Raw genomic sequence first — 26,368 nt, forward strand, 5'->3', positions numbered from 1 at the left:
AATCATTTCATATGAGGATCTGCAGAAGGAACTGAGATTTTTTTAGTCTCCAGAAGGGAAGACTTAAAGAGGGGCCATGACAGATGCCTGTCTTCAAGTATTTGAGGTGCTATTGCATAAAAAAAAAAAAGGCCTGGCTTCCAGATTGATGCAGTTAGTTTCAATGGACAAAACTAGGAACAATAGATAGAAAATGCAAAGAGAAAAAATTAGACTAGATCTCAGGGAAAACTTCCCTAATCCTCATTAAGCTCTTCATGAATAAGTATATATTGGGGGTAGGGGAGGGGGGAGGAACCTCTTGTTCAGACATGGTTTAGACTAGATGGCTTCTAAAGTCCTTTCAGATGATCAAATTCTGGCTGATAAAGCCAGAATAGTCAAAGTAAAAAGTAAAGTGCTCATTATTATCATCAAGCAGAGAAAACTTGAAGGAGGCACATCTTAAATCAAATCTTGAAGTAAAAGGTGGACATGCATTGGCAGAAAAAAGATGTTCTGAAAAGAAAGAATAGCACAAGATGAAAGCTGATTCATTTTCTCATTCAGATTCTACTACACAAAAACAAAAACAACTGCAGGAAGCTTCTGTAGCTAATTGCAATGATTCCAATATCCTCATACTGTCATTTCAATTCAATTCAATAGACTTTTATTAAATATTCTCCTTAAGTGAAAAAACATGCACTGTTTTCTTGAAGAAAAAATAAATAAAGACAGTATAGACTCTGATCTCTGGGAGCTTATACTTTAATGAGTGGAGAGAATGATCTAATGAAAAGTGCTATGAGAAATTTGAGAAAATTTCAGCGTAAGAGGAGTCCGGAAAGCTTTCAACAGAATAATAGTAGCATCTGAATGGGTCCTCCATAATTGGGTACAAGTCTAATTAATCCAAATTTATCTTCCACTATTTCCTGATACAAATTCCTTTCCCTGACAACAGAGAGACAGATAGACAAAGATGGAAAGAAAGAGACAAAGATGAGAGAAATAGAGTCAGATGGGACAAAGAAACAGACAGAGACAGAGAGAGAAGAGAGACAGAGAGAGGCGAGACCTAGAGAATACAAATTTTGTTGTATGAGTTAATTTCCTGTTTAAGAAATTCCTTATAAAAAATTAAAACCCAAGTTTTTAGAGGAGGATAGAGGCTAACCATGCTAAAATTCAGAAAGACTGGAATGATCTGTAGATTTGTATGTCATTTTACTCTGTGATAGTCCCTTTCTTGACAAAATTTGAAGTCTCACTCAGAAAAAGTCACTCCCTCTGCCCCCTCAGAAGTCATTTCTCTATATTTTTTGGTTTCTCTTTCTTTGAATATATACAAATGTACTTTCAGCACCTCATGAGCTTCAAGAAACCTCAAATTCACAATTTTCCAATTTTTAGATTTAAAACTTGAAAGGACTTCAAGTATCCTTTTATCTACCCCTCTCATTTTACACCTGAGTAAAGTTTATGCACAAGCCAAACCAATTGAATTAAAATTAGAAGTAGGAAATTGGATTTAAAAAATCTTTGTAGTAAGTTTCTCTGATAAAGATCTCATTCCTATGATATACAAAAATTCAGATACATAGGAGAAACAGAGAAGGAAGGGAAGAAATTTGCTTCTTATTGCCCAGGTACTTGGTCACAGAACCAGAGTTAATTCCCAGCTGTTCTGATTCCAAACTGCTTCTTTGGCTTCAGCTACCTAAAGGTTCTGGGTCTGCCAGTTATGGCCTGAGAGTCCTGACCTTCATAAAGTTAAAAAGGACAACAAACAGCACTTTCCCTCTGTCCGTCAACACGACATGCCTCTGGCTGACTACTTGGCTTCTCCACATGGATGCTGCTCATTGTGATGTCACCACAACACGTCCAGCTTATGAAATTGGCTAAAGATAGGCCTACTAAAGCCAACAAAATAAGCAGGATTGATTAGAAAAGTGACATCACCCTGAGCCTGGCAAAGGAATGCGAACACTGAAGACCCAGACAGAGTCAGACTAGGGTGTTTACATCAAAGAAAAGGATCCTAAAGGGAAAGGTATTTTTTTTTAATCTTTCATCCTTAGCAGTAACTGGCATCTCCCATTCTTCCATTCTTGGATGGGTCATACAGTGGCCTTTGAAAACAGGAGATTCCCTGCAACCCTAATATTCCCGGGATTATTCCCAGCCCCCTTGCCCCTTCCCACTAAGAGCAATCCAATATTCACTGGCTGGGAATTACCTCCTCCAAAGAAAACCAGGTATAACTAACTCCTCCACTTTCATTCATAGCCCAAGGGATAAATCAGCCCAGAGTTGCCTTTAGTTCCTCAAGATGAGCATCAACTCACACATGCACAATCTTCCCAAGCACCCAACATAGTTGGAACCAAAATCAGGTTTCGGAAAACACTTACTCATATTCTAACCACTCCCTGGAAATATCATCAATGATAAATCATATCTTTCAGTTATCTGGGTGATCGTCTAGGTCAGCCAAAATGCTCTTTCTTTTGTGATGACTTCTCTCATGAAATAGTCCATGCACCCCTTTAGAACCAGTTCCCCCAACTTGTTTAAATGGCCTCTTGACAATATGTTTATGATTTCCACATTTTTAATAGGTCCTCTTCAAAGCCTGATCTTTAATTTAATTCTTGGGCTTTAACTTTGTTTGCCTTCCTCTTTTTTTTTTTTTTTTTTAAATAATGACCTTGATTCTCTGCACTCATTTTTTATTGTGTATCATAATGTGACAAAAAAAGAAGTAATTCGGGAGTGAAGTTTGATGGCATGGGGTTAATTTTAAATCAGAGGCTAAAAGAAGGATGCAATAATGGTAAGAATATTGGGCTAAGATAGCAGGTAAGCAGAATTTTGCATGGGACCTTCAGCAAGTTAAAGATAAGGTACCATTATATATACATGCATATATACAAAAGGTATTGATCTGAGAGGTCAACTAGACAACTAGCTAGTTAGCAATATAAAATCATAAGAGTATGGGATTTAGAATTTGAAATAGACATCATCTTGTTCAAATTTCCTTATTTTATAGAAGAAAATTAGTTTAAAGGAGGTTGACTTTTATTCAGCTTAGAATCCAGTTTTTCTCATTATAAACCCAAGAAATGATATCTTCATTATGAAGATATTATAATATTATAAGGATGTGTTGTGATCAGCACCCATTTTCAAATGTGTTGGTTAGAATGCTTGGTTGGATTAGTCAATCAATACGCAGTTAATGAATGTCTATCACCTCCAATATAATTTTAGACTACAAGTCTTTGTCTTTGGGGCAGATTCTAGTCTTACCCTTGGAGGTAAACATATGTCAGGAGCAACATGCTCTATTTTTTCCCTCTACCCTTTTAGTGATTGTTTTAAAGAGCAAAAGCTATGTTATTAATTTGAATAAGGTGAAAAAAATAGGAATGCTTTTTTTTTTAAAAAGACATTTTAATTGGGAAAGACATTGTAAGAGGTAAGAGTCTGGCAAAAACTTAAGATATTATCTCACACTATACATACCAAGATAAGATTCAAATGGGTACAAGATTTTAACATAAGGGGTGTCATTATAAATAAATTAAAGGAATATAAAAGAAATTATTTGTCAAATCTATTAATAGGGGAAGAGTTTATGTCCAAACAAGAAATAGAGAGGTTCATAGCACATAAACTAGACAATTTCGATTATAAAAGTTTATGCACAAGCAACCAATTCAGTTAAATTTAGAAGTAGGAAATTGAGTTTAAAAAAAATTGTGTAGCACGTTTCTCTGATAAAGCTCTAATTTCTAAGATATATTAGGAAAGAATTCAAATTTATAAGAATAAGAGCCATTCTCCTAGTTGATAAATGGTCAAAGACATGAATAGGCAAAAGAAGAAATCACAGGAAAAAAGGCAAACTATCAATAACTATATGAGATAATACTCTAAAACCCTCAAATTATAGAAACACAAAATAAAACAACTTCAATTCTTATAACCATTATATTGACAATGTTGGAGGGAAAGGAAAATGGCAAATGTTGGAGAGGCTATAGATAAATTCACTGCCTTTGGTGCCCCTCTTATTCTCTGGAGAGAGAAGATATTAGAAAACTCCACACACACACACACATATATCCTTCATCTTTCTGTGAGGTGGAGACTAAAGAACTCCTGAAAGAAGATAACAAATACCAACTAATTTATTTGGGGGTTTTTTGTTTATTTATTTTTTTGTTTTTATATTATATCTGAGACCTTTTAGTGTCTTTTCATTTGTAAATAAAGGCATTCTATATTTTAAGCCTTGAGTCTACAATAAATACAACTTATAAATATATATATATATATATATATATATATATATATATAACATAAATATAACTGGTGGTTACTCTATAAATAGTTCTAGGAGGAGAGTAGCCAGAGAGGTAAGAGATCCCCAAAGTGTACCTGGATCTTTAATATCAAAAAAGAGCCTTTAACAGAAGAGTTATACACTATGCTAAAAAGAACAGCAAAAGCTTTTTAACTCTCTATATGCCACTGTGGAGCAACTTCTCTCATTGAAGCCCACATTCAGCTTAAAGGAAAATGGGCCAAGATCGCAAATTTAAAAGGTCTTGGGATCACAAAAGAAGTCTGGGTTGAGACAAATCTGGAATTCTATGCTCAATAACCATATCACTTTATATAAGGAAACTTGTATAACCCACCTCTAGAGAATCATGTAAATATTTCTTCAAAATCAATAAATACTCATACATTTTAATTTTTTAAAAAAATACCATCTCAAATAAGGAATCATGGAGGAAAACTCATTTTTCCAACCTAATAGTGAACAGAAATAAAAGTTGGTCAAAGTAGAATATAGAATATGTTCTGTATTCTGTATTATGCAAATATTCTGTATATGCAAAAAGGAAGGAGCCCTTGCTGGAAGCAAGATAAAATCTTGACTCAAACCGAGAGCAAGAACACTGGCAATTAGAAGAGATCCATTATTTTACTTTCTAAAATTTCAAGCAAAGACAGAGACATGATAGAGCTAGCTTCCCCTACTTTTGAAGTGTTTCTCCCTCTGCCTTTCTAGAGTGTCCACCTGTCTCCCTAAAGAAGCTCTGAGACCAACTCAGTAAATCCTCAAGGCAAGTATTCAGTATCTGCAATCAGCCTTCTTTCCATCCATCTGGAGTCACATTTCCCTCCATATGTACCCAGCAGAAGATAAAATTCCTCAGGTTGGTTTGGAAGCCTTGGTTTTATATATATATATCAGACATCCAAATTTGGGGAAAATACCTATTAAGAGAAAAATGGAGGAGTCAGGACAATGGGGAGCTGACCTCTAAACATTCCTTTCAAGCCTTGTCTTTAGCCATTCTCAGAATGGTTGTTGTCTACAGATCACTGTGAGGATTAGAGCAGCAGAATCCCCTTCCAATTAGGTCTAGGTCCAGGAAGGAAGATGAGGTTACAAAGTTTACTTCTGGACCCCCAAAGGAGTCTGCTTGTCCTTTTATTATATCCTTGAAATAATGGGTCTTCACAGGGAGAAGACTCCTGTCTCCTGATTACCCTACACTTTAGTAGCCTCTGAAATCTCCTCTGGAGTTGCATGAGCAGTAATAGTTCATGTAAATGCTGGTTTGTTCAGTGGGGGTTTATGTATCTGCATTTATCTGGTTGACATGTATGAAGTCTGGCATTCCAGTGAGCCAGAGCAGGGAGGGGAAGGGGGCAACCCCTTGCCTTTTATTATACCCCTGTCCTGAGTTCATTAAATAGCAAACAGATTTGAAATACCCCTTTTGTATTTATTTAGATCCTACTTCCAGAGCTCTGCTGGAGAAAATAGGTTGTTAGGGAGGCAGAGATGAAACCTTTTAGGAAAGAATGTGACAATGTTGTTCTATTTTAATACAGCTTTTATATTAGCAATGTGCAGGCGTTAGGGTCTCAAAAACATGAAAATGAAAAAAAATGGCCTGCCTTCAAAAATCACTTTCTTTGTAAGACACAAAAAAATAATCTAAAGGCAGTAAACAGAATAGCCAGAAAAAGACACTGGGATGATAGTTCACATTTATATATCCTTTTAAGTTTTGCAAAGCCCTTTACATCAATTATTTCATTTATTCTTCACCATAACTTTGCTTAAAGGAACTGTTATTATCCCCATTTTAAAGCTGAGAAAATTGAGATAGGCAGAGGGCAAGTGCCTGAATAGGAGCTAAATCCAAACCTCCCTGACTTCTGAAACATTCTACTTTGACAATGGAAAAAGACTGATTTGGAAATCTGGGGCTTTTAGTTCAAATCTAGACTCTGCCACTAACTACCTAAGTAACCTTAAGTAAATAATTTTCTCTTTCTGGATCTCATTTTCCTCATATATAAAATGAAGGGGTTCAATTAGATTATCACTATAATCCATTCCAATTCTAAATTCATGATCCACTATTCAGGACTGGTGCTTCTAATGCCTGGATTTTATTCATTTACTTTCATTCCTTCAAATATTTCTTGACTGACTACTTCCTGCAGGCACTGGTTATAGGCACAAGTACTAGAGGTTGAAAGCCAAAGTTAATAAGGTATGGTATCTGTCCTCAAAGAGTTGATAGTCAAGAAAGGGAAAACCCTTTCTTTGAGGCAGCTGGATATCACAGTAGATAGAACACCAGTGCCAGCGTCAGGAAAATCTGAATTTAAATCTTACCTCAGACACTAACTTGTCAACAATTCCAAGCAAGTCACTTAATCCTGTTTGCCTTGGCTTCCTTATCTGTTAAAAGAAGGAAATCGTAAACTACTCTAGTATCTTTGCCAAGAAAATTCCAAATGGCAGTCACAAAAAGTGGACACAATCATAAAATGATCAAATAACAAAAACAATCTAAAAGGAAGTAATAGGACAAGTACATGAATCACTTCCATAGATCTGTCATCTATGTGAGTGGCAGCCCATAGACACCTTACACCCCTATGTTATATCTTTCCATAATTCCTCCATAGAGGACTTATCCTATGTTGTAGAAACATTCTTCGGATTTTTTTTTTTAATTTTTGCTATATTATGGGTTCTGGTGCAGCATTTAAGCAGTTCTGTTATCTCATCTTGTTGCATAAGCAATCTACTTATTTATAATCATAAATAGCATTGATAGTGTATTTTAGACAGCTTCTAGAAGTCCACTGTAAGTAAAATGTTATAGTCTCTTCCTTGTACCATTGTCTTTTGAGTCACCTGGATTTGGATTCCCTTGAAATGGGGTGCCCACATTTGCAGTTACTTGGCACTATTGGAGTTATAAAGATGAATTTTTGTGGCAGTAAGCTATTTGAAAGTATTGATTGATGAGATCTTGAATTGCTTTCTCTTCCTATTTAATTCTAGTGTATATAATTGTATATAAGTGGGTGAGCTTATAAATCTGTATCAATCTTGGTCAAATCCTGGAAAATGGATATGTTGGGTTATAATTAAATAGATGGAGAGCAACAGAGTGGTTTGCTTTGGTGAAAATACAAAGTTATTTTCATGAACGCAAATGTTTCCCTTAACAAAGGCCTAGGTTTTTAATACCAATATTCTACAGTATTATTATACAGTTGTGAGTCATGGAATCAGTCAATCAATTAATAAATAAGCACTTATTAATACTATGTGCCAAGCACAGTGCTCAGCCCTGGGGTTCAATGAAAAGACCATCACTGGCTTCTAAGAGTTTACATTTTAATTGGGAAGATATGTACACACACACACACACACACACACACACACACACATTTATATATCCTTACAAGATACATACATTGAGAAATGCCCCCATAGTTGGCTCATGAAGTGGTCTCTCTCTCTCTTTCTTTGTCTCACTCTCTTTATCGCTGTCTCACTGATTTCTTATTTTCTTTCTCTGTGTCTCTCCATCTTTGTTTCTCTGTTTCTCTCCATCTCTCTTCTCTGTCTCTCTGAATCTGTCTCTGTCTCTCTCTCTCTGTCTCTCTCTTTCTCTCTCTCTCTCTCTCTCTCTCTCACTCTCTTTCTCGCTCTCGCTCTCTCTATTTGGAGTTAAGATACTGGAGTTCAAATTCTACCTTTCTTAGTTATGTGACAAGAAATAAGTCATTGGACCCAGTAAAGCCTCAGTTTCTTCATCTGTAAATGGGAATAATAATTCCTGAAGTCATTACCTCATAGGTATGTTATGAGGATCAAATGAGATAATATACATAATGTGATGTATTAACGTCAGTTATTATTGTTATCTTTTACTTTCCCTCCCTACCCCTCATCCCACACAACAAATCAGTTGCCAATTCCTTTCATTTCTACCTCTACAATATCTCTTACATCTGGTCCCTCCTCTCTTCTTTTACTAACAACCACACTAAGTGATACTCTCCCAGTTTCTCACTTAAACTATTATAACCTTCTAAGGGAATCTTAGCACAAGTCTGTGCTCCCCACTAGTGTGGGATCCTAATGCAAGACGATGATGAGTGGGTGGATGAATAAAAAAGCTTTTATTAAGCACTTCGAGTCAAGATTGTGCAGTTTTAGAGATACAAACAGAAAGGTAAGATAGTTCCTGACCTCAAGAAGTGTGCACATGCACTCTCTGTATCTGTCTCTGCCTCTGTCTCTCTCTCCTACTGTCTCTTTCTCTCTCTCTCACTTTTTCTCTGTGCCTCTATTTCTCTTTTTTCTCCTCCATCTCTCTTTATCTCTCATAGTCTTTCTGTGTGTCTCTCTGCCTTTCTTTCTTTGTCTCTCACTATCTCTGTCATTCTCTCATTGTCTTTCTATCTCTGTCTCTATTTCTCTCTCCCCCTCTCCATTTCCCTTTTCACTTTTTTCTCATGGTACATTGCTGTTCCATTGTGGCTGATCACTGTACTCCAAAATCTTTATTGTTTTTTCATTTTATATGTATAGTGGGGGGGTGGGGGGGAGGGAATGGCTTTTAGAGCCAGAGAGCTAAGATTCAAGACCCATTTCTGCAATCATACACTGCTATAACTTTGGATAATTCACAACCTCTGTAGACCTCTATTTTCTCTATGACCCAAAGTTTTAAACTCCTAATTCTGCCATTCAAAAGCCTCTACAATATTATAGTCCTGATTTACCGGAGTAGCCTTATATTATATGATTCTCCAACACATTCTACATAGGCACAATGTATTTCTCTATGTCCCCCATCTTTTGCTCTCTCCAATTTCTATGCCTTTGCTAATGCAATGCTTCATTCCTGTAAAGCATTCCCTTTCCCCAATCCTCATCTCTTGAAGACTTTTCCTTCCTTCAAGGAATAAAACAGATACCAGCTTTCCTCACCATTCCCACCACACTCCAAGGTGAATGTGATGTCATCTTCAACTCTCTTGTAGTTCACCTTTGTCCTGTTTACAATCTATCTCAAATGTTATTTATTTGTGTTTTCCTTGAATTCCCTCTTCTTATTTGAGAGCAAACTTCTTGAAAGCAGGGGTTGTGTGATTTTTTCACCTTTTCATCACAGTGTGGAATGCTTGAAATTTATTGCATTGAATTGAATAAAGGAACAAACTGAGAAAGTGTAAATAACTTGCCTGAGGTAAGAATTGTACTTTGTGACGGTGCCAGAACTATAGATTTAAAGCTGGAAGGAACTTTAGAGGTCATCTAGTTTAATCATCTCATTTTACAAATGAGAGAATTAAGGTACAGAGAAGGAAAGTAGATTGGTTAAGTGAGGGTAGGACTTGTTATTGAAAAAGTAATTATGACTCAACTATTGAACCCCTCAAAAAAAAGAGGGAGAATGACTTGGAATAATCAATAAATGTCCTATAGATCTTGTCTAGGGAGTATAAATCAATGTAGAGAAATTCAAAGGATGAAAGGTCACTAAGTGGCAGTGGCTAAGGGATGGTCTAGAAGTAGCAATAGGAACAAAGAATATATTTTCTCTTCTTTTTTGACCTAGTGTATTGTGGGGCTGAGAGAAGAGGCATTGGAGAATGTAGAAAGGGCTTTCAAGAATGTTCTATCTTCCTGCAGAAAGTGAGATTTTAGCTGAAACTTAAAAGAAGCCAAGGAAGTCAGCATTAGAAGCAAAGGAGGGAGAGCATCTAGGAGGATATCCAGAGAAACTGCCCCCATCTGAAAGATAGTCTTGTTCCCAGAACAACCAGGAGGAATAGAATAGTACATGTTGGGAGTAAGGTGTAAAAAGCATGCCAGTGCTTTAAAATTTTAATGGAGAGGACTTTAGGCAAGCATTTATGTTGCTTTATTTTTATTTATACTTTTATTTATTTATTTATATTCCCATCTTAGCCAAAATTTTATCACAATGGTTTCCAACTCAGTTTGATTTGATTATTAATTCTTGACTAAACATAAGGTATGCTATTCTTTCATCTCTGGAGGAAAGAGTGAGGCTGATGTCTTTGTACACCTCAGCCTCATTTAAATCCAATTCAGTTACAGTCAAGAAATTACCCTCCCAATGACAGTGGTCCTTTTCAAAACTGAAGGACAAACAACTACAAAGTAGTGATGCTGGTCTTATCAGGAAGCTAGAAGAGATGAAAGAAATCAAGATTCTGTGAAATTTATGATTACTGTTAAGTTCTACTAAATAAGATATTCCTGTCTAGGACATCTAGATATAATTAATTTGAAAAACTATTCCAAGTTTCACTGATATATCTTTGGTATAATGTAATTAAGAAATTAGAACAATGTCATTTATCTCCTACTTAGCACATAATATATAAAATATAAAATGCACCTGTCTCCACCATTCAAACTTCAGCCAGTTCCAACAAACATTTAAAGGAGTTTTGACCTTCTAGGGTTGACCATTCCCAGAATTCTAATGCTTTTTCATTCATTCCTTTGTTTATTCATTCATTCCAATTGAATACACACACAAAACATCCTTCCAGAGCCACAATTCCTCTATGCACAGCAATCTTTCCCCACCCTTCCCCAGAATGTAAACTCCTTGAGGTCAGGGACTATCTTTTGTATTTGCATTTTCAGTGCTTAATATGTTACCCTGAACAAAGTAAGTGCTTAATCAATATGTTTTCAGTCATTCAATTCCCAGACATGCCAAACACTTCTTTGATTCTTTGGGAATTCCAGGAATTTTTCTCTATTTAGAGTAAACCAAAGCAGAGATTCCCATTTATGATGTGATCTAGTCTTTTTTTTTTTTTTTTAATAAAGTGATGATGGCTTGGAGGGGGGAGCAGGAAGGAGGGAATAAGAGGGGGGGAAGTAATACTCAAACTATCCCTAAATTTCCCAAGATATTTTAAGGTACTTTTAACCAATTTTTCTTTATCAGACCTTCTATCAGAACTCCAAACTCACTAGGCAAATGCTCACAAGATGGTCAGAAGAAGTGATACAAGGACACTCTCAAGGTCTCTCTGAATGAAGAACTTTGGAATTGATTGGTTGACATGGGAGACACTGGCAAAGGACTGCCCAGCATGGCATACCTTCATTAAAGAAGCTGCTGTGCTCTATGAGCAAAGCAGAATTGAAGTAGGTAAAAAAACAAAAACAAACAAACCACAACAATAACAAAAAAACAACAACAACAACAAAAAAAAAAAAAAAAAAAAACTTGAGAGTAACAGATTCAGGGAATCAACCCCAAATGTTCACATGAACTATTTGTGCTTGCAGAGGTCATCGGGAAGAGCATTCTGAGGTTCAAATTGGTCTAATTAGCCATAAATACACTGTAATTTGATTCTAACATAGTGGTATCATTTTGGTCCTCTTTAAAAATGAAGGACAATTGCCACTAAACTAGTGGTGAAATTTCACTGGCTTTTTCCTCCCTCCTTTCCTTAACATTTTCCTAATTAATGGTGTTTGGGGAGGAACTGAGAAGTGGGGCTGGAGACTATGCCTGTGGAGACATGAAAAAGCCAAGGACCTGACTTCTCTGTCACAGTATTAACTGCCTAAGTGATTTGGGAAAAATCATTTCACCTCCTTGAATGATTGGACTAGATGTTTTCAAATTTCCCTTTAAATTCTAAATCTTATGATAAAGAGAAACCAAGAATTATATAATTTATAATATCTATAACCTGGCCCTAGATAGAATCATGAAATCACAGAGCGGGAAGAGGTTCAAGGAGTTCCCCAAATCACAAAATGATAATCAGTATTGGAATGAAATTTGGAGGTCATCTAATTCATTTCACAGCTAACCAAGAAAAATGACTTTATTCACACTATGTTTCTCTTAAGTAGCCTAAGGTAACATTAGTTTTGCTAGCAGCAACATTGTTAACTCATACTGAACTGAGTTAGCAAAAAAAAAAAAAAAAACCTGTATCTTTTTTATAGGACCTAACTACCTTCATCTTGAACTTATAATTTTTTAAAATTTATTTTCTAGATTAAGTTTAATTTAATTTAACACCATTTAAAATTTCTTTCATTATGTTCTGTATAATGCTATCAAACTCAAATAGCAAGAGATCCCGAGGGCTAAATACTGACAAAAAAATTAACATTATCAATTTATTTTTATTCATTTTGCTAAATATTTTCCAATTATGTTTCAGCTGCACTCAGAGGACCATAAGCCTGACACTTTTGCTGTATAATAATTTAATTTACCAGGGTCTTTTTGTTAAGCTGACATTCTTATTCAATATGTATGCTTCCTAAGGCCAACCCCATTCCATTTTTTCAATTCTGATGGACATGGCCCACTTCAACAATGAGATGAACCAAATCAGTTCCAATAGAGCAGTAATGAACTGAACCAGCTACACACCCAGGGAAAGAACTCTGGGAGATGACTGTGAAGCACTACATAGAATTCCCAATCGCTCTATTTTTGTCCGTCTGCATTTTTTATTTCTTTCACAGGCTAATTGTACACTATTTCAAAGTCCGACTCTTTTTATACAGCAAAATAACTGTTTGGACATGTATACATATGTTGTATTTAACTGATACTTTAACATATTTAACATATATTGGTCAACCTGCCATCTGGGGGAAGAGATGGGGGGAAGGAAGGAAAAAGTTGGAACAAAAGGATTTGCAATTGCCAATGCTGAAAAATTACCTATGCATATATTTGTAAATAAAAAGCTATAATAAAAAAAAAGAGAAAAAAATGATTCCACTTTTTTAACAGATTGTCCCCTCCAAAACAACAACAACAACAACAACAACAACAAAGGAAAAAAAAAAACCTACTTTCTGTCAGCTTTTAATAGCATTTCCAACTGCTTTTTCAGAGATCTTAGATTAGATACCCAGTAGACATCTTAAAATCAATATATCCAAAACAGAATCCATTTTCTTTTGCCCTAAATGCTTCTCCATTACTACCCTTCTCTATTATTGTAGAAGGCAACACTACCCTCCCAATTCCTCAGGCTTCAACCTAGCAGTCATCCTGAATTCCTCACTATCTTTCACCACCCTTTTCCAATCTTCGCAAGCACTGTTGATTTCATCTTTGCCACATCTCTCATATGAGTCCCCTCCTCTCCACTGACATTGCGATCACTCTAATGCAGGCCCTAAAAAAACTCATGCTTTGACTTAATATAATAAACTATGGATGAGTCTGCCTGCTTCAGGTCTCTTTCCCACTCCAGTCCATTCTCTATACAACCACTGAAGTGATTTTCTGAAAATATAGATCCTATCATGTCTCATACATACCACCACCATCTCTAACACGTATACCCAATTCAGTAAGTTCCAGTGGTTTCCTATTGCAACTGTGGCACAACATTGCTTCCAGGAGCAAATACAAAATGCTCTGTTTGTGCTTCAAAGTCCTCTATTACTTAACCCCCTCCTACCTGACCTTTCTGCTTATACCTTACTCCCCCAACTAATATGCATCAATTCAATAGCACTGGCTTTCTGACAGTTCCACAGACAAGAGACTCAATGCTCAAGCATTTCTTTGGTTGTATACCATGCCTAGCACTCTCTCCCTCCTCTGCTTCTAATACTGACCTCCCTGGATTCCTTTTAAGTCTCAAATGAAATCCTACCTTCAAGAGGAAAACTTCCCTAACCCCTTTTAATTCTAGTGCTTCTTAGTGTTATTATTTTTTTTTAGTTATTTCCTATCTATATTGTATATATTTGTTTGCATGCTTTTTCTCCTATTTTTGCTTCTTTTTGTATCCCTAGCACTTAGTGCAATGTCTGGCACATAACAAGTACTTAATAAAAAGAAATTTAAACCATTTTCAAATTTGTCAAGCATGTTTTCTATGGCTTCTTAATCACTGATTAAAACACAGAACAATACAACATTACGAATAGATCCCTGTGTCAATTCTCTAGAAAAAAAGGAAATGAAATAAGTCTATAACGACCTGTACTTTATGAAGTGATACTGGTTTTAAATAATCATCACTTTCCTTTTCAAATATCCACAAATCATACTGCTAATGATATATTTTAGAATTATGACATAAAGATAATAGTCTTTATTTCCTTTTTTGAAAATTAGAACATTTGCCCTTATCCAAATCATTCATATTTCAGGATCTTCAAAGATCACCTGCAGCAGCTCAACATTGAATTTTGTCATGTTCCTACCCAAAGGGGACCACATGCCTTAGATTATCCTGGGCAGATAGCTTCTCAATCTTTTCTTGATGCTCATTTCCACTTTTTTTCCCCAGACCTCACTACTCTGTTTTGTCTTCCAAATAGTGCTTTCTAAAATGTCAAATAGAAATCTTCCTAGTTTCATTCAATCCCCTTTTCTTTTGTTTTGTTGCCCATAGACATGAAAAATTGACTCATAGCAGAACCAAGAGAGCATTGTATGCAGTAATAAGATTATGTGATAATCAACTGTGATGGACTCTTCTCAGCAATGCTGTGATTCAAGGCAATTCCAATAAACTTGGGATGGAAAATGTCATCCACATACAGAAAGAGAATCATGGAGACTGAATGTGGATTGAAGCATAGTATTTTCACCTTTTTGTTTTTCTTTCTCATAGATTTTTCTTGCACAGCATGACAAATATGAAAATATGTAAAAAAAAAAAAAAGAATTGCATATATTTAACCTATATAAAGATTGTTGCTCTCTTGGGGAGGGGAGAGGTAGGATAGGGAGGGAGAAAAATTTGGAACACAAAGTCTTGCATAAATGAATGTTGAAAACTATCTTTACTTGGAAACCATATTAAAAATGACTTAGTCCAATGCCCTCATTTTAAAGATGAGCAAAGACGAAATATATGAAAATTTGTTTGTCCAACGTCACACAAGTAGTAAATTGAAGACCTTAGATATTGATTCAGATTTTCTGGCTTCAAATTCAATCATCTTGCCATCACACCAAATGTATCACTTCTAAGGGGCAAAGATGGGAATTTGATTCCCCAACCCCACTCAGTACAAGGCTTAACCCTTCACACAATATGGCCTCTGCAACTTCCATTTGAATCTATAAGAATTGAAATTCCACTTAGTGCTAGAATGAATATGACATCTTGTTTTAAAGTCAAAAGGCCTGCAAAAGAGCTCTGAAATCTCTTGGCCCTCACACAGCTATTACGAAACCACTTCAGATGAACTAAGTGTAAATGAATCTGAAACATACGGACTGAATTTCCGTGGAACTGAATAATAAGGTTGCATAAAAATATGCCTGCTCCTCCCCCCAAAAAATAAATAAATAAAAATATGAGAGGGTGGATATGTGTGTGGATTGAGCAGCATAGAAAGAATTTTTTTTTTTTTCTGAACTTGCCAAAGGCAGAAGAAATGAAAATATAATGAGAGGGTCTTCCCCAGGGCCACATATTTCTGATTCTAACTAGGAATAGGCCTGAGCTGGAGTTAGTTGCCCAGAGGCAGCAGAGAAGCTTCATCCTTGTTAATAGGAAAAGAAATTTTAAAAAGAAAAAAGTTCAAAAAATCATAAGAGTTAAATAAATGAGAGTAGAGGAAATGAGACATGTCAGAGGTAACCCACCATTAATCTTAGGTCAGGAAAGACATCATTCAGAAAAATTCCCTTTTTTAGAACCTGTGTTTTCTTTCTTTCTTTTATTTTTATTGTACTTTTTTTTATTAAAGCTTTTTATTTTTCAGAACATATGCATGGATAATTCTTCGACATTAACCCTTGCAAAAGCCTGTGTTCCAATTTCCCTCCCTTTCCCCATCCCCTCCCCTAGATGGCAAGTAGTCCAATATATGTTAAAAATGGTAGAAATATATGTTAAATCTATGCATGGATATTTATACAATTATCTTGCTGCACAAGAAAAATCAAATCAAACTGGAAAAAATGAGAAAGAAAATAAAATGTAAGCAAACAACAACAAAAAGAATGCAAATAGAAGCTGTGCTTTCAATGGGATCTGGATCTCCAGACAAAATGACAACAGTTGCTTTGCTCTCTAGCCTGTTAAGCTAGCAGAATTCCCTGAGCCCATTTTTTTTTTTTTTTTTTTTACCACTTAGAGGCAAGCCTGCAGTCAATGACTGTTTCCCCTCATATCATCTCAGCAGTGGCTCAAGGTTTGGTCTTGGCAAGCTTTCTTCTGAATTTTTACTCTTCTCAAATCCCAAGTCTTTCCCCAACTTGTCATTTTCAACCACCAAACATCAAAACATGTTTTCCTTCACAAATAACCAGTGTATATCCCCTGGGATGAAAGGTTCCAAATCATCTAGGAGTTCCCCACCACCATCTACTGGAACATAGCATGATTTTATTCTAAGTCAGAATGAAGTTAGCATTGTGATTACAAACTCTTTCTCTAGGCTACAATGGACCCACAGCAGAAACAGAGTTTTTTTTTCCCTTTTCTTTATTTTTTTAAGTGAGATCAACCAGATTCTGCTGTGATTCCCCTCACCCGAACCCTCCCTCCAACCATCATGCAGTTGGGAAACACTTTTGGGAAACACTTGTTCTAAACCCAACAGCAGAGAATAGGTTGGGAGCCAATGAGTGTTTCAGTGAAAATATTTGGCAGCAGCTGAGTGGATTACCAGGCTGGGACAAACCTTCTTCCATGGGGCTACAGATGTCATAATCATGCATATTCAAAAATATGCACAACAACTGGAATTTCAATCACAATGCCTGGCCATAAGAATGCTGCAAAATGCCAGGGAAGGAGATGGGGGAGTGGAGCATTCCCGGAATGACCTTCTTTTTCCCTAGACTAAGTTGGCAGGGAGGCAGCAGGGTATAGTGGAAAGAGTACAAAAGATCTGGATTGAACTTCTTGCCCTGCCACTGACTGGTAGTATGGCTTTAGACAAGCCATTTACTAGTCTTCTTCTGCAAAATGAGGTAGTTAGTTGGTCTAACTAATCTTGGAAAAGCATTTATTAGTACCAACTATATATTACGGTGTGATAGATACTGAAGATACATAGAGAAAAACCAAGTGATCTCTGTCTTTAAGGAGTCTGCCCTCAATCATTTAACCTTTCTTCATCTCAGTTTCCTCATCTATAAAATGAGACAATTGGACCCTATATGTTCTTTAATGTTTCTTTCCAGTTCCCAGTCTGTGATCTTGATGGTCTCTTGTAACTCTAAAAATTTGTGATTGTGAAGTAAAGTAAGTTATGTGAATCCTAGGGTCAAAAACTCTCTCGTACCCCAAAAGATTCAAGGATACTTTTTGGGAGGAAGGATTTCCATACGTTGAGCTCACAGACAGTGGGAAAGAACCAAGGGATTCCCATGTGAAAACTAGGTTCAGTAACCCCATTCATTTCACAAGGTTGTTGCAAGGATCAGATGTAATGTTGGATCAATGTTGTAATGTAAGGATCAATGTAAAAGCTTTCGTAGTAAATTCTAAAGCAAGGCTTCTTAAACTTTTTCCATTTGCAAATCCTTTTCACTAAAATATTTTTTTACATGACCCCAAGTATACAGGTATATAGTATAAATCAAACATTTACTGATAATAAACCATAATTTTGTAACCCCCACATTCAGTTAAAAGATGTCATGAGGTCATAAACCACAGTTAAAGAAGCTGGGCTCTTAAGAACTATAATTCAATCAATTCACTCCAAAAGAATTTATTAAGGTATGTGCAAGATACTTTCTAGGCTCTGAATATATGAAGAAAAAAAATGAAAACAGTTTCCTGTCCTCAAGGAATGTTCTACTACACATTTCTTAGAGAAAAACAAAAATCATTTATCACATTGGTAAATATATGAAACATATATATATATATATATATATATATATCAATTAGCCATGGTAATGGAGAGCCTGAATAAGTAAAACCCTCAGATCATAGAAAAAAATTCTTTATTTCCTGGTTTTAAACTAATATATTACCTAACTGGATCTGCTAACAAAGAATCCAATTAACTGATGGCATATAGTGTTGAAGTTGGAGTTATAAAGTCCTAAATTAGAATCCAGCCTTTGACATTTCCAAGTTGGGTGATCCTGGATAAGTCACTTAATTTCTCTATTCCTCTGTTTCCTCACCTGGAAAATGGAAATAGGAATAACAGTTAACTCCCAGGTTAGTTGTGAGGCTAAAATTAGATCATGTTTGCAAACTTTAAAGTTCTATATTACTAGTAATCATCATCATTATCATCATCTTTCAAGATTCCCATCTTGTGAAGGAAATGTGCATCAAGTCATCTTTTCTCCATATGGATCCCCAAATATTTTACAAGTTTTCTACAGATATTATTTAATTTGTTATCATAACACAATCAGCTTTCTGGGGAAATCTTACCTGATGATAACTGATATCTACTTCGGCAGGGAGTCTGAGCCACAAGTTGTAACCTGAATCCATACAAAACTATACTGGACCTTTTGGCAGAATTCAGTAGAATGTGGAAGAGTTTCCCTGATGGCAGTATCCAAAAAAAAAATTTTTTTTTTTTTTTTTGCATCTTGCGAGTCTTGGAAATTCTGCATTTTCTTTAGGATAAAAAGTATCTTTTACCCTTATACATATGTTATCTTGAGTGCTTGTATAAGAGCTAAGTAACTGTTTTATCTGCATGTGAAAAACTAGATATAAATTATATTTGAAGATTTTCTGGACACCCTTTGTGGGTCAGCCTAGTCCATGTGAGTCACAGATTCCTTTATTTCCAAAAAACCATAAGCTGGAAGTAAATATATTTCTGGTGATTTACCAACTTACTCATAATTTGAGGAAGGAGAGATATTAACAAGTGAGAGGAAGTAAGAGAAGGTAGTGCCTGGTAGGAGATTACACCTAAGAAACTAGACTTAAGATAAAGATTATGTGAGGTAAAGTTGAGGAGGTAAGGGAGAATTGCTTTCCAGGCAAGGGGGAAAGATAACTAGTTAAAGGCAGGGAAATGGAAAAATAGGACGTTGAGTTTTCTAAAAAACTAATGGCCTAGTATGGACAGAACTCAGAGCAATATGAAATAAGAGTAGAAAAATGGATTCAAGCTAGATGGTGAAGGCATCAAATGCCAGACTGATGAATTTGCTTCTTATAGTGGCAATAGGGAACTATATATCAGAACTAATTTAAAGAAGATTCTCTGTAAGGTTGAAAACTAGGTACAGAAATGCAAAAGACAAAGAATGTTGCAGTTGCAACATTCCAATCTTATCTCCGACCCTAGTAATATGACCACAGGCAAATCACTTATCCTCCCAGCCTCAGTTTCCTCATCTTTAAAATTCAGATAAAACCTCTAATACTTATCACATGCTTGCTATTGAGAGATTATGGATGTAACAAAGAGCTCTAAAAGTGTCAGCTATAATCATTATTCATCCTCTGAGGTTCCTTCTTGCTCTGATATTCTATGACTTAACTTTACATATATATCATTTAATTTTATTCTTTTAGCAGCTATGTGAGGAATGTAGCTTTATTGACCCCATTTTACAGAACAAGTAATTGAAGCTCAAAGCTGTGACTAGCTGTATTATTAGTAAGAAACAGAGCCATGCTTTGAGCTCAGTTCAGCTAAGTGGCACAGTGGATAGAGTACCAGAGTGAGAAAGATTCACTTTTGTGAGTTCAAATCTGTCCTTGAACACTTACTAGATGTGTGAACCTGTGCAACTCATTTTACCCTGTTTGCCTCAGTTTACTCATCAGTGAAATGAGCTGGAGAAATAAATCACAAACCACTCCAGTATTTTTGCCCAAAAAAAACCAAATAAGGCCATGATGAGTCTGACATGAGTAACGAAACAACTGAGCAACTTTTGCTATAAATCAAGCTTTTTTCATTTTTTCTTATCCTCCCTCATATGGCAATATCATCTCACCTTTCAGCAGGCTTAATATTCTCAGTAAGAATTCACAGTAAAGATGATTTCTCTGGAGTAGATTCTCCATTTCATGAACTGATGAGCTGCTTACAAGATAAGTATATAACATCCATTACATTTCAATAAAACATTTTCATTTGTTTCCAAAGACCATTGACTGGGAGCAATTAAATTACTGGTGAGTTACCAACTTATTCATTTGTTTGTTCCTGTTCATTTGTTGCCGTTATCATTCTTGTCTCAAGTGAGTAATATTTACATTAGATTGCCCTCTCTATTGCTATAGGACAACCATGGAAATCATTGACAAGGCAAAACATTCCAGCTCATTCAGAGTACTATAATGAAGAGAAGGTTTTCACTTGGAGCCAAAGGACTTCTGATTCCTGGTGAGTCAGCAGCATCCTGGAACTCCTCAATTTAAACTCTACTATGTTAGATTCCTAATATACTCTTGGCTATGTCATGTTAGGGGAAAGAGAAAGGGGGTAATGGGAAGGGTATGGTTGAAATTATTTTAAGCTTTGATTCTCCCATAATTTTCTGGATGTTTTTACATCCTAAAGTCAAAGAAAATGTCTTGGTGCTATTTAATAGGAATAAATATTAATAAATGCAAAAAATAGTTGAAATGTACAATATACCAATATAGACTTTAAAATTTTAACATTGGGGGCAGCTAGGTGGCACAGTGGATAGAGAACCATTCCTGAAGTCAGGAGGACCTGAGTTCAAATTTGACCTCAGATACTTAACACTTCTTAGTGGTATGACCCTGAGCAAGTCACTTAACTCCAATTGCCTCAGCAAAAAAATAAAATAAAATAAAAATTAACATTTATTGACTACTTAACAAGACATCATAATGCCAATCACTAATATTATGATAATAAAAGCTAATGTTTATTAATTACCTACTCTGTGCCAGGCATTATGCTAAATGCTTTACAACTATTTTCTCATTTGATACTCACAATCCTGGGAGGTAGGTGCTATATCAGAAGTTCACTATTTTTCATGGACAGATAGATGACAAATATCTAGAACTCAACCAATAAATTATATTGAAACTGGACCATTATCAGAAAACTCTTATCTACCATTGCCTGAATATAATGTTGATCTATAAAAACTTAGAAACAATGTTTTTCATAGATATCGTCATACCAAATACTCATAATTTTTAAGCTACATGGAATGAAAAGCTCTCAAAATATAGAGACTTAGCAGAAGAAATCCAAATCATGTGGGAACATGAAGTGTATAACAGCTCTGTTATCCTGTCTGTTACCCAAATTATACCAAAGATACTTTTAATAAACCTAGAAAAGAGGAATTTACATCCCAACACTTTCATTTAATTATAGTTAAGAATTAGTATATTCACTTATTTGATAATCTATGGAGCATTTAATATAAAAAAAATAATAGCAAATACTATATTTCTATGTTATATAACCAAAATAACCATTTCTAATTCAAACCATCAAAAAGGACAAAAAATAATATGATAATAAAAACTGATATTTACATATTGCTTTAAAGCTTACAAAGCACTGTTACATTTAGTTATTTAATTTGAGCTTCAAAAAACTCCTCTGGAGTAGGCTGTGTGTATGTGTATTGTGGATATCTGTAGATCTGTAACAAAAAAAAAATGTATATATATATATATATGTATTGTGTTACTTATGTTTATGTATATATATATATATGCAATATATATATTTTACACACACATACACATCTTTTATTACAGATCTACAGATGAGGAAATTGAAGCTTAAAGTTCAGCCAGTGCCCTATGGCCACTCAGCTAGTAAGTGTTTTAAGTGTTTCTCACTCATCTTTTACTTATAAGCACAAACAATTAAGAATTAACTTAACTATAAGTCTAAAACATTGTTAAAATGCTTCCAATGAAATTGTTTTGTGCTGTTCATGGTCCTTTAAAAAACCAAAGCCCAAAGTTCCATGTCTGAGAGATTTTAATTGTTAACATTATGATTTATCACATGAGGACAGCAGAGATAAAATAAATGCCTTGCCCATAACTCACTAAATGTTTTTTATTTGACATGATCTTTTTTTTTTTTAAGAAGACTCTCTTATTTGCTGTTAACTCTGATGGTTTTATAGAACTCAATCACTAGTTCATGTATTGATCCATTTTCTTTGTTGGCAATAGATAGGGAGGGACCCTTGACTACTTTTGAGAAAAATTTTGGAAAAAGAAGGGATAAGACTTGTGTGAGTTTGGAGATAGAAGAGCTAACATTTGTACTACTTAACGAGGGGATCAGGGAACTAGGGTTCTTAGTTCAGGTGCCTGCTAATTTATTCATGTGACCTTTAATAAGCATATCACTACTCTTTCCTGAGCCTCAAGTGCCTCATCTCTCTCTCTTTTTTTAATAAAAGCTTTTTATTTTCAAAATATACACATGAATAATTTTCAACATTCACCCTTGAAAAACCTTGTATTCTAATTTTTTTCTCTTCTTTCCCTCCAACCTGTCCCCTAGATGGCAAGTGATCCAATATATTAAACACCTGCAATTCTTCTATACATATTTCCACAAATATGCTGCACAAGAAAAATCAGATCAAAAAGGGAAAAAATGAGAAAGAAGATAATATGCAAGCAAACAACAACAAAATTAGTGAAAATACTATGTTGTGGTCCACATTCAGATCCTACAGTTCTCTTTCTGAGTGCAGATTTGCCTCATCTCTAATATGGGCTATTTTCTAGTCTTAAAAACTTATCTTCTAGTTTTAAAACTGTAATGTGTGAGCTGCTTGAAAGCAGAAATGGTCTTACTTTTCTATGAGGAGTACTTAGTAAAAAGTGTTTTTTTTTTCCACTTCGGCATTCATCATCCCATTATTACTATAGGAAGTTTCCTTTTTTTCCTGCCATGGATATGTGAGAGTAGTAGAGAACCTTAAGGCACAAAAGGATCATCAGGAGGAGAAAGAAACAAATCCCAGATGTCAGGTACCAGGAAGCAAAAGGCTTGTAATCTCTCCCTCCCTCCAAATTACAGCTCTGCTACTAGAAAATTAAGCTTTATGTGAGATATTAAGTTGGTGCTTCTCCAGATTAGTGTTTATGTCTTTGGCTTGAGACTTATTGAACAAATAAAATCCTCATCTTGGTAAATCACTTCATAACTGGAAGAGAAATTAGCTTTGTCTACTTTATCCAGTTTGTCAAATTGGTTTAACCAAGTATTGCACCTGCATATCTGAGTCCCTATCTGTTCATTTAAACTAATGAGAATTGATTTGCTCAACAAGCAATTCTTAAATATATCCTCTGTCCCTTATCCTATCCTAGGTGCTGCAGGGGGGATATATAAAGAAGTATAACATATGATCTCTTCTCAGAAGAAGAGATTGTGCTGAAGAAGAAAAGACATATTTAAAAGCAATTATAGATTATCCCAAGCAACTGAAAAACAAGAGTACTCTCATATAATATAGATTGTATTTATGACCTGGCTTTCACCCATGCTTGGGAAATTTTATGTGTTTCTATAAATGCAGAAGGAAAAGTGACTCCCGAATGGTAGAGAAAATGCTGAATACAATGTGCTACTGAGTACCTACATAGGAATGGTACTAACTTGGGATGCTCCCAAGCAGCTCCAGCATCAACTTCACCCCCATACAGAGGTGCATATTACATTCATCATTCCCTTCACAAATCTGAAGTAATATCTCCTTCCACATATACACAACCACACAGAACACACCATAGGCTTGAGGAAAAACCCAGTTACTTTCAAAAACATAAAATCATAGACGTTCATAATTAGAAAAGTTCTAGATGAAAAAATACCTTGGAATACAGCAGAGCCATAAAGCAACTTAAGCATCTGGTACATATTTCACTGAATGTGCCCCAGATGAGTAGCATAAAACACTCCAAAGTCAAATTTTAGATAAAATTTCAGTGAATGCTGTATCATTTGTATTTATAGTGGGAGAGAATTGAAAGATCAAAACCTCTCAGGGGGAAGACAAATATCCTGTAATATGACCCCTGGGTATCATGAAGTTACTGGTAGGGACTCTACCAGAGAGCTAGACAAGAGAAGCAATGACATTTTCCTATTTTAAATTAGTATTCTTGCTAACTAAATGCTGAGCTGAAGTATTTACAACTACTAAAGGAGTCTAGGAGTTGTGAGTGTCCCAATCCAAAGCTACTATTGCCCCCATCCTAGAAATAGCCTTAGAACAGAGAACCTAAGAGCTTGTACTCTGTTAAGCAAACATAAAATGTCCACTATGACAAAGCAATGTAATAAGTACTTGAAATAAAAAGATAAAAGTGAAATAGTCCCTGCCCTCTGAGGACTTTGCACTCTACTCAGAGATATAGCACATAGATAGAAATGTAAATACAAAGTAATTTGAGAAAGGAAAAACTAAGAACAGTAGCCCAGAAAGCAAGCCTTCAGACATAAAGGGATAATATGAATGCTACACAAACTGAAGAGAATGTTAGATTTGGGGCATGGCCAATTTGGTGGCAATATAGAGTGGAAATCACCTTAGAAATAAGCTAATCACTTTTATTTTTTTCCTTTGAAATTAAAAAAAATATATTCTCCAAAGGAAAGAACATTAAATTTAGAGTTAGCAGACCTTTTTTTCAAATCCCAGCTCTGCTATTTATCACCAATAGGACCTTGAGCAAGTGGATTCTGTGGTCTCTTCTAGCTGTAAATTTATGATCTTATAATTCTAAATCACTTTTTCTCTCTGGGCCTTGGTTTCTTCATCTGAAATGAGAGACTTGTACAAGGTGAACTTTCCAACTCTAAGTCTATAACCTAAGAAGTACAGAATATGGGAAAGATCACTACAGAGTAAAATCAGTCATAGAGAAATACGACTAGAACTTGCAATTCCACCATGGTCATCAGGAAAGTTCTTTCATTGATGAATATCATCAGGTAGAGCTCTTTTCAGAGATGTTATAAAGAGAATTCATGGTCAGGAAGAAAGTTGGATGAAATGGCCTCTTCGGGACCTCCCAACTCTGAAATTGAAGGGTTGTGTTATTCCAAAATTTGCTTGACTTTCTGTCTCCAGAAGTAGCCCATGACTTAATAATAAAGGATGGTAACTTTTTCCAATAAAGCCTTAAAGTACCTGAATATGCAAAAGTACCCTTGTGTGGGTACACCTGGATAAGTTAGGCTTTGGACTTCCTGGAGTTAAAAGGAATGTGTTTGAAAATAGAGGGAGATGTCTGACTCCCCTTTCCTTTGGATCAACCTTGTGATAAAAATTTGTTTTCAGAATTCTCTCTCCCTTTTGTGGATCAAGTCCCATTATGTGGCTACAACCACTCCTTCAGGAAGCCTTCCTCTATTCTTCTCTGGCCTTTGAAGTGTTCTGCCATGGAGAATTCTACAGAATAAAATGATGACACATTATTAACACACAAGCTCAACATTTGGTTTCAATTATCCTCCTTTTCTAGTTGTTGGGGTAAGGCTAGCTCATAAACAATAAACACAGGAAGTTTTTGAAGACTACAAACTTTAGCAAATTACCCCCCACCCCCAAAGAAGGGGTTTGGGGAGAGGGAAAAGACAAACTAGTGTACATGGTGTACTTAGGAGGTGTTGAATGGAGGCATCGAAGTGGAATGAGAAGAGATGCTGTGGCAGCTGGGAACATGGAGATGTCATCAGAATCAAAGTCAATGAATCAACAAGATCTTATTAAATGACTGCTTTGTGGTAGACACTGTTTAAGGTATTAAGGCTACAAATACAAAGAATAAATATTATAATCCCTATTTGCAATGAGTTTCAGTTTTAATGGGGGATACCAGAAGTATATAGAAAAATATATTTAGCATAGACAGAAAATTAATAAATACAAATATATGTGTATATATATATATATATATATATATATATAAATTCAATTCTGGATAATTGGAGAGAAAACAAACTAGCAAAGGAAAGACTAGGGGGTGTGAAGATTTCATGCACAACATGGTGCATTAGGAGAAGTCAAAGATTTTGAAGGCTAGAAAGGATCCATAGACT

The sequence above is a fragment of the Sarcophilus harrisii genome, chromosome 1 (genome assembly GCF_902635505.1).
Source record: "Sarcophilus harrisii chromosome 1, mSarHar1.11, whole genome shotgun sequence".
In the NCBI taxonomy this organism is placed as follows: domain Eukaryota; kingdom Metazoa; phylum Chordata; class Mammalia; order Dasyuromorphia; family Dasyuridae; genus Sarcophilus; species Sarcophilus harrisii.